This window comes from Nannospalax galili, unplaced genomic scaffold, assembly GCF_000622305.1.
Source record: "Nannospalax galili isolate Female #2095 unplaced genomic scaffold, S.galili_v1.0 scaffold89, whole genome shotgun sequence".
NCBI classification, from domain to species: Eukaryota; Metazoa; Chordata; class Mammalia; order Rodentia; family Spalacidae; genus Nannospalax; species Nannospalax galili.
The window spans coordinates 222,105-230,702 of NW_008359211.1; the positions used below are offsets into that span (position 1 = coordinate 222,105).

At 46.3% G+C, this 8,598-nt stretch overlaps 2 protein-coding genes across 16 annotated transcripts in view; one reads left to right on the top strand and one right to left on the bottom strand.

Moving 5' to 3' along the window:
- Sptbn2 (spectrin beta, non-erythrocytic 2) overlaps positions 1-1,339 on the bottom strand; it is a 44,830-nt gene extending 43,491 nt beyond the window's left edge. The window contains exon 1 of the mRNA XM_008822856.3: positions 553-1,339. The gene's annotated coding sequence lies outside the window, so the exon portion shown is untranslated. The remainder of the gene's footprint in view (positions 1-552) is intronic.
- The window catches only part of LOC103725603 (RNA-binding protein 14), a 225,448-nt gene that overhangs the window by 102,141 nt on the left and 114,709 nt on the right, over positions 1-8,598 (top strand). The gene's annotated exons all lie outside the window — the stretch shown is intronic.

Here is an 8,598-nt window from a genome sequence, read left to right on the forward strand (position 1 = left end):
CCCAGTCACCCCCCTCCCCACCCAGCGCCATGGCAACCGCCGCCCCTCTCCGTTCTCCGCGGAGCTCCCCGGCCTGGGGTCGCTGACTTTCCCCCCGGCGAAGGCGCCGGTTGGGCGGGGGCGGTCCCCGCCAGCTCCCGACCCCCCATCGTCTTCCGCCTGGGTGCCCCGCTTGACCCCCGCCTTCAGGTCCTCGCCCGCCCGGCGTCACCCCTCGCCACCCAGCGCCATGGCAACCGCCGCCCCTCTCCGTTCTCCGCGGAGCTCCCCGGCCTGGGGTCGCTGACTTTCCCCCCGGCGAAGGCGCCGGTTGGGCGGGGGCGGTCCCCGCCAGCTCCCGACCCCCCATCGTCTTCCGCCTGGGTGCCCCGCTTGACCCCCGCCTTCAGGTCCTCGCCCGCCCGGCGTCACCCCTCGGGCGTCTGGGTACCACCCACAGTTAGCGGGGTCTGTCTTCCCGGTTTGGACGCTGCACCTTTGTCCCATCCACGCGCCCGTGGTCGGATTCAACCCCGCATCCCGGAGATGCGCCCTCCTTTGAATGTCACTCACCTCCGAGGTTTCCCGAGATGCGGCCTTTGCTTCCTTTTCAGATGTTCCTCCTTGGCCACCTCCAGGCCATCTCCCTTAAACGTTTCTCTCTGCCATGCTCTCTTTCTCGCGTCCTCCTTCCTGCAGGTAGGCTGGCTCGCTTTCCAAAAGCATCTCCATGGTGCTCCTGGAGATTTCGCCTTCTCACAAATCAGATGCTCGGAGCCGTCATCGCGGTGGCTCCTCAGCTCCTCTGATTTATCAACCGAGAGAATGCTGGCCTAGTCACTGTCTTAAGGGGGTTGGGGGCAGGGATGGACATTTCTAGGCCTGACACGGCTGGGTTTCTTCTTGGTTTATGAGCAGCTGAGTGGTCTAAGGTTTAAGGGCATTAACCAAGGTGAACTGCTCTCTGCTGAGGAGACGAAGAAAATATGCCCAAATCAGAGCAAATGCAGAGTGGGTGCTAGCAGTGGGTGCTAAAAGTGCGTTATGTCATGTGACACTCCCACCCCCACTCCAGCTCTGAAAGTACTGTTCTTCCAAGACTAGAGAGCTGAGCTCAGAGAGGAGCCGGTAATAAAGGGTGGGCTTTGTACAGAGCCTTTAGGTTACATTACCGATGGTTAAAAGGTAGACCCCTTCATCCCTGGGGGAATGTCTGAACCGGCCAAGTACCAAGCAACAGAAGAATGCTCTCTCAGCCAATTATTGGGCTTTAGGTTTTATAATGATTTTATTGATAATTGAATTGTAGTATTTTGTTCCTTTCTGAAAAGGTATGTATAACTGAAACAACTAAATACAATTAAGCTACTTTCCAGATTTTGGCAAAGTGAAATTACTATGTTAAATGAACATTAAAAAAAATCTGTAAGGCAAAACAAAATCTTGTTGCCACCCCCAAGCAGTTGTATCATTTCATCTACCTAGCCTTGGTTTTCCTAGTCTATAAAATGGGTTGGGAGAGGGACTGGGGACTTGCATTAAAGACTTCCAGTTCTGATATCCAAGATTCTACCACTAAACTGGAATTTGGAGTCCTTTGAAGCACCTCACCATTAGCTGGAATTTAGGCTATATGTGATTAAAAAAAAAAATCCCTCCTTCAGACCATGGAATCATTCAGGCAAGGGCATAAGCTTCCACTGAGCCAGAGGTAAGACTGTGTTGGAATGTTCAGGCCAAGGTGCACATAATGGTCATTGATGGACACTTGGGCAAAGGAGCTGGAGGATTCAACTGCTGCTGTTCACTGGTTATGGGAACTGAGGGTCTTTTTTTTTTTTTTTTTTTTTTTTTTTTTTTTTTTTTTTGTTTGGGGAGAGACAGGGTCTCCTTGTAGCCCCACTGTCCTGGAACTAGCTATGTAGACCAGGCTGGCATTGAACACACAAAGATTCTCCTGCCTCTGCCTCCTGAGTGCTGGGATTAAAGACGTGTGCCACCACACCCTGCAGGAACTGAGGGTCTCAACAGTAGTAGCCTGTTAGACTGTGACCCAGTTAGGAGGTAAGGATGTCAGACCTTGTGATTAGCATAAATAATAGCCTTTGTAGAGTCATTTCCCATGCTCACATTTCATAGTCCTTCAAAAAGCCTTGTAAAGGAGCATTCTAATTTTCATTCTCATTTTATTGATGAGCAAAATAATATTCTGACACCTAAGTGAAAGTCTTGGTTAACAGAATTAGCTCATGGTACCCTATTTTCGCCTTTCCAGTCTGTTCAGAGGAAGTGTGGCAAAATAAGTACAAGCATCAATTTTGGGGCTGGGTTAGCTCAGTGGCGGATCACTTGCTTAGCACACACAAAGCCTTGGGTTCCCTGGGATTAATATTTAGTTTGGAGCTGTGGGTGGTGGTTCACACATGTAATCCCAGCACCCTGGAGGCTGAAGCAGGAAGATTCCCAGAACAGTCTGGGCTACAGAGTGAGATTCTGTCTTAAAAAACCCAAAATAAATAATGACAGCCTAGTTTTGTTGTATGACCTTAGATACGTGCTTACCTTCTTCAGACAGTTTCCTCACCTGTAAGATATGAGGATCAAGTAAAGTATTGCAGGCAAAGTACGAGAGCAGCATCCAGCCCATAGTAAGCACTCAGTCCCTGACAACCATTATTTTACCATATTCTTCCTTTACTGTACTGTTTCCCAATTTGGAAGGGAAGCATGCCCAGTAAAGAGAACACTGAGATCACTTGTCTCAGCTCCGAAACTGCAACTGGGTTGCTCTGGAAACTTGTTATTTTGCTCTGTAGTGAATCAGTAGAGTCAATGACAAAGAAAACCTCTGCTTCCTTTTCATTTGACTTGCAAAAGTGAATGGAGTGATATCCATCAAGCATGCTGAGCTGCTCAAAGAATCCAAATTCGCTGCTTAGGTTAACCAGGACTCATGGAAAGGTCTTGGCTGTACCATCAAACCCACAGCTATAGCTGAATCTCCAGCTCTTTCTTTATCATGAAGAGGTGTCCCTCCCTCCATCTGAGATGGGTTCTTCTGGCTTCTGCTTTAAGTCTTATACCCTCCCACACCCTCATGGCCCTCACTCCTTCTGGTGAGCATTGAAACCCGCTCCAGTATCTGCCAGTTTAAAAATAAGAAATCCTGATGCCCAGCATGTATTTTCCTTATTCTTTGTTGTTGGGGATTGAACCCATGGTCTTGTACACTGAGCTACACCCTGTGCCCTGTGCCCTTATACTCTCCATGCACAGACTTCTTGAGTCATTTGCATTGGTTCCACTTCTTCAGGTCTATCCCACCAAGCATTCACTCAAAAACCTTTTGATACTGGGCATGGTAGTCCCAGCACTCGGGAGGCAGTAGGCAGATCTCTGAGTTCAAGGCCAGCCGGTGTACATGTTGAGTTCCAGGCCAGCTGGAGCTACAGGGAGACACTGTCTCAACAAAAGACCACACACAAAAAAAAAAGAACAACAACAAAAAAAAAACTCAAAACCAAAAAAACATTATGACTTATGTGCCAGGCACTGTGCTAGGGTCTTTCAGGACCCTGGTGGGGGTCACAACTCAGCTGTGACCACAAAGTATAATTAGTATTATTAATGAAAACTTCAGATGCTATGAGAGAGTTTAACAGAGTAGTAACATGGTTAAGGAGTAAGGGGATAAAAGGAGAGCTCTGTCAGATCATTCTACCTGAGATCTGAAATATGAAAAGCATCAACCAGTCAGAGAATAATAACAGCAGTCACATAATTGAAAACTATGTATTTCTTGTAGTTTACACATTTCTCTCTTGCTGTTTACATCCTTTGGGCTCTGTCTGTCTCTGTTTCTCTCTACCCTCTCCCTTTCTCTTTCTTTAGGTAGGCCTCATTATGTAGCGAGCCCTGGCTAGCCAGGCATGCACTAGCATGCACTAGCTCACTATGTAAACCAAATTGGTCTCCAACTGGTGCAATTCTTCTGCCTCTGCCTCCTGAGTGCATGCCCAGCTTATTTAATTCTTACAGTAACTTGGAGAGGAAAACAAAGCCTGTTTTAAGCAGAGAGGTTGAGAGAGCACCTTCCTGGGATCACTGAAACAAGAAGGGGGTAGGCCTCGGTTTTTAACCACAGCTATCTAGAGCATTTAAAGAATTTTTATTTTCTGGGAGTGGAGAGATGGCTCAGTGGTTAAGAGTTAAGAGTCTGCTGTTCAGAGGACCTGGGTTCAGTTCCCAGCACCCACATGGTAGCTAACAACCATCCACAACTCCAGTTCCAGGGGATCTGACATCCTCTTCTGACCTCTGCAGGCAATGCATGACATGGGTGCACTTACATACATGCAGGCATTACACTCATATACATAAAATATTTTTAAAAAAGAAAGAATTCAGCCAGGCATGGTGGTGCATGCCTTTAGTCCCAGCACTTGGGAGGCAGAGGCAGGCGGATCTCTGTGAGTTCAAGGCCAGCCTGGTCTACATAGTGAGTTCCAGGACAGCTGGGACTACAAGAAGACCCCCCCAAAAAAAGACCAAAAAAAAAAAAAAAACAAAAGAAGAATTTTGATTTTTGCCTTTAGCACCTTGGAGCTATTGAAAAGTTGAAGTAAGGAATTCAAATTGATTCTGTATTTTAAAAAGGTGTGTGGTGCGGTGGTAGAAGGATGCTCAGATGGAAGTGAGAAGACAGGAGGTTACACTGGTTCAGGTGAGAGAGACAGTAGCTAGACTTCAGATGTTGGCAGTGGAGACAGGCATGCACAGGAGAGGAAAAACTGACAAGATGTGGCCAGAAATGAGTTTGATATAGGAATGTTGATGAAAAAGGGGCTTCTCTAGGATGGACTGAGGCAGTGGAAGGAGGGAGGTGCTATTTGCTGAGATGCAGGATGACCATGTTTGGGTGGAGAGACTGTTGGTTTTGGAACCTTGGGTTTAATCTTTGAGACAAGTGGAGATACCGAGTAGTGGATTATACAGGTGTGAAGTTTAGCAGGGTTATCTGCACTTGGGAAAATCCATTTGATAGACACCAATGTAGAGTCTGAAAGGAAGAGATGTGCATTCATGCAACCGACTGTGTATGTGAGTGTGTGTGTGTAAGCCAGAAGTTGATTTTTCCCTATTGCTCTCTATCTTACTGAGAGGAAGTCTCTTCTTGAATCTGGAGTTCACTGTTTTGACTGGGCTGGGGGGTCCACCTGTCTGCTACAGCCCCAGCATTGGGGTTATAGGCACTTGCCACCATGCCTGACTTTACATGGGTGCTGGGAATTGGAATTCATGTCCCCATGCTTGCACAGGAAGCACTTCACCCATGGAGGCAACTCCCCAGTTCCTGATGCAATTGGTTTAATGCAACCCAATATATAGTTTACTCCTCCGGTGATGTTTACAAAAAGGTCATTCCAATTGCTAACATCAATGGCAAATTAAGCCTTCTTTCTGGAATTTTTCTTTCTTAAGATTATGGTTTCTTGAGTTTCTTTCAATTCCTGTGGTCCCTTCTGCTTCTTTAAAAAACTTTTTTTGGGAGGTTTATTTATTTTTATTTTGTGTGCACGAGTGGTTTGCCTGCATGCATGTAAGTGCACTGTTGCATGCATTGCCCTCAGAGGCCAGAAGAGGATGGTAGATCTTCTGGAAGTGGAGTTATTGATGGTTGTTAGCTGTCATGTGGGTGCTGGGAACAGAACTCAGGTCCTCTGCAAGAGCAGCCAGTGCTCTTAAGCACTAAGCCATATCTCCAGTCCCCTTCTGGTTTTTGTCTGTTTTTGTTTTTGTTCTGCTTATCACTTGTTTTTGATGATGGTGGTGGTATCTTCTCTGTTCTATGCCTCCTCCCTGGGCCATCTTATCCACTGGGCAGCTTAAATAATGTCTTTAATTCGTCTGTATGACACAGATTGTTGATCGGCTGAAACCCTTTCAGGTGCCGATTGACAAAGTCTCCTCCTTGTATACCTCCCCAGCCTTGCCTTACCCCTCCTTACTTGGTACTACAGATCCTGGCCTTATGGAACTCAGGAGTTTTCCTTGTGTGTGAGGTTTTTGAACATACTATTCACGGTGGTACAGACCTGTAATCTCAGCATTCAGAGCCAGAGGCAGGAAGCTCAGCAACTAGTTCAAGACCAACTTTGCTATATAGTGGGTTTGAGGCTAGCCTGGGTTACATGAAAAAAAATTAGTACTTGGACTTGGTAGTTTTTCTGGATGGAACGACTCCGGCTCTTCCAGTCACTAAATGTTTACTCATCCTTTAGATTTCAATTTAAATGCCACTTTTTGTTTTGGTTTGGTTAGGTTTTGTTGAGACAGGACCTTACAATGTAGTAGAGGCTGACCTGAAACTCACCATGTAGCTCATGCTGGGATTTGAACTTGTGATCTTCATACCGCAGGTACACAGGTATCTGTACCTGTGACAGAAAAGTCCTTGGGAGAGAAGATGGTTTTGTATTGTGACTAGATGAAATGAAGTATTTTCATATCAAAACATGTTTTGCATATTTATTTTGTGCTGAGTATGGAGCCCAAGAACTCATGTATGCTAGGCAGATGTTCTACCCCTGAAGCCACATCCTTAGCTTCTTTCGTAATAATTTTATCCCCAATCTGAGTTCCATCATTTAAGCAGCAGAAAGAGCTTTATATATGTACTTCATTCTGTATAGGTTTACTATGGAGAATCTGAGTTAAATTTTTGGCTTTTGGTCTCCCCCATCCCTTTACCCATGGAATCCATTTAGTGTTGCCAGATGTGCATGGGTATAGGTCCTCTGCTGGAACATGGGGAGCCCCTCAGGGGTTGCATCTCTGAAGCTGATGCTCCCTCTCCCAGCAGCCATCAAAGGCCAATAGTTCCTCAGCTAGGGAATGGGACTTCTTCCCAGCTCCATGCTTGGTCTTGTGCCGTTGAAGCTGGCCAAGTAGGCTAGGCTAGCTGGCCAGGGAGCTCCAGGGATCTGTCTGTCTCCCCTTTCCCAGTGATGGGATTATAGACACATGCCACCAGGCCCAGCGTTTTGTTTTTGTTTTTTGTTTTTTTTTTTTAAATTGGGATTGAACTCAGGTCCTTCTCCTTACAAGGCAAGCACTTCACTGACAGCTAACCCTTCATTTTAGGCTTTCAAACTCTTAACCAGTCCTTTCAAAATCTATAACAAGAGCCATGCTGATGGTATATTTCTGAAGTTTCAGCTGCTCAGGAGGCTGAGACAGGAGGACTGCTTGAGCCCAGAAGTTTGTCTCAAAACTAAATCAAAGCTATAGCAGGGACAATATTCTTAATTTTTTTTTTTTTTGGCTTTTCAGTTGTAAAAGCTAGGTGCTTGAGAAAGATTTTTTAATTTTTTCCCAGAAACTTCCCTTTAAATATCAAGGGACAGATCTGGGAAACCTAAAGTTCAGAGATTATGCCATCATCTGTTGAATTGCAAAGACATGTGAATTCTCACATAGAAAATATGATCCTTTCTGGAATTGGAGCAGATTTGAAAAGGCCAAGGACAGATGCCTCTGGGGCTCCGCTCTCTGTCCCCACAACCAAGTAATAGGAGGCCCAAGAGGCTTAGACTGTTCCTGGAACTCTGAGAAAACACAGCCTTTCAAAATACCCAGTGCTAGCTGGGTGTGGTAGCACACGCCTTTAATCCCAGCACTCCAGAGGTAGAGGCAGGTGGAGCTCTGTGAGATTGAGGCCAATTCCAGGCCAGCTGGGGCTACAGGGATACCCTGTCACAAAAGAATATCAAAAACAAATTCCCAGTGCTGTCAGGGGGCTACTACCACAGAGTAGAAGTCACCTCAGTTGGCAAAGCAGGTCTGAGATCCCCCTATCCCACTGATCCTGCTTCACTCTTCCATCTTGGGTCCTAAGCCCTCAACTCTTCGTCTACTTGACAAGGAGATGTTCCTTGGTATCCATTCCCTTAGAGGGGTGTGTATGTGCATGGTGGTGATGGGAACAAAAGTCCAGGGTGCTTGTAGGGATTAGTGTGTGTGTGTGGGGGGGGGGTGAGAATCCCAGGCCAGGGCCCAGATGGAGGCTCAGCAGTTCAGGAAGAGCTGAGACGTAAGCTGGAAACTTTTGGGTGTTTCAGCTATATGGAGACCACAGTGCCACCTGGCCAGGAAACTCCACTCCAGAAGCAGGGGCCACAGAGCCCAAAGGCCAGGATCTAATGAAGGAAGCCATGCCTATTCAGTTAGGCAAGGCAGACAGCTGGCCTTGATGTTCCTTCCTTGATGTTAGGATGATACATATCCCCTCAAGTAGAAAACTTATAAGAAGGGGACTGGTAAGAGAATCCTAAGAGACAGAAGTTAAAACTTTGATAGAGTTGTCTTGAATTTACTCTTTTCCTACCATTGGTAGAAGTGGAGGCTGAGAATTAAGAAAATTACATTTTTCATACCTGAATCTTTTTTTTTTTATTTTTGGTCTTTTTGAAACAGGGTCTCCCTGTAGCCCTACTCACTATGTAGACCAGGCGGGCCTTGAACTCACAGAGATCCTCCTGCCTCTGCCTCCCAAGTGCTGGGATTAAAGGGGTGTGCCACCACACCTGGCCCCTCATACCTGAATCTTTTAAAAATATT